This window comes from Olea europaea, unplaced genomic scaffold (assembly GCF_002742605.1).
Source record: "Olea europaea var. sylvestris unplaced genomic scaffold, O_europaea_v1 scaffold392, whole genome shotgun sequence".
Lineage (NCBI taxonomy): Eukaryota > Viridiplantae > Streptophyta > Magnoliopsida > Lamiales > Oleaceae > Olea > Olea europaea.
This window is the reverse complement of record NW_019258717.1, coordinates 4,695-5,596: the sequence shown is the minus strand read 5'-3', so window position 1 is coordinate 5,596 and position 902 is coordinate 4,695. Positions and strand designations below refer to the sequence as shown.

At 32.5% G+C, this 902-nt stretch overlaps 1 pseudogene; it reads right to left on the bottom strand.

Moving 5' to 3' along the window:
* LOC111387127 overlaps positions 1-902 on the bottom strand; it is a 17,280-nt pseudogene that overhangs the window by 12,405 nt on the left and 3,973 nt on the right.

Here is a 902-nt window from a genome sequence, read left to right as displayed (position 1 = left end):
TATTGTCGCAATTATACCATCGTACGCAATTACACGTACTGTATCGCCGTATTCATGTATCCAGTCTTTCGCAAAAAACGCTCTCGGAATCATCTATAAACAAATATATATGGACGAAAACTATAAGTAAAATATGAGAAAAATTCATTCTAGCTAAAAAATAATAATATTGTATGACTAACCAGATTGATGCCGTGATTGAGGGAATTACTGATAGTTATGTAAAAACGACGTGGAACATCCATTTTGAAGCACTGCAGTGGTACAATTTTTACAGCGATAATATGTACATATTTTTTTTCAATTTTTTCATACAAATCAGTCGATCTTCAAATAAGTTATAACTTAAAACTATAAAATTAAAATATAAGACGTAAAATATAAGAGGGTAAATAGATAAAGACCTGTTTCAGTGAAGCACCAACAAGTCTAGAGTAAGATATGCAAATTTAAAAGGCTAAAGATTCTTGTAAGTAAATATTGAAAACACATAATTATATAGGCTAGAAAAAATGTACTTTTCGTTCTTATTCATTTAACCCCCTGTGAAAACATTATTTGCTATTATTTGCCTCATTTTGAAAGAGGGCAATTTATTTGCCATTTTTTAAAAGAGGACAGGGCTCCATGTGCCATACCTGCACTCCTATTGTTACATAGAATAACCCAGTGCACTATTTTTTCACATGCATTTACATTATTCAACCTTATTTTTTTTGTTTCGTGGGGTCCATTTCCTTTTTCCAAAGCCAACTTTTGGCCGAATAGAACAAAGAAATCTCTTGTTTTTTCACTACATGGGACAAAGAAGGGGTAAGGTCGTAATTCTATGCTGTATTAATGACTGCACCCTCTACTGACACGGCAACAATGTCTAAATTACATGACTCAAAGGCTGTAGA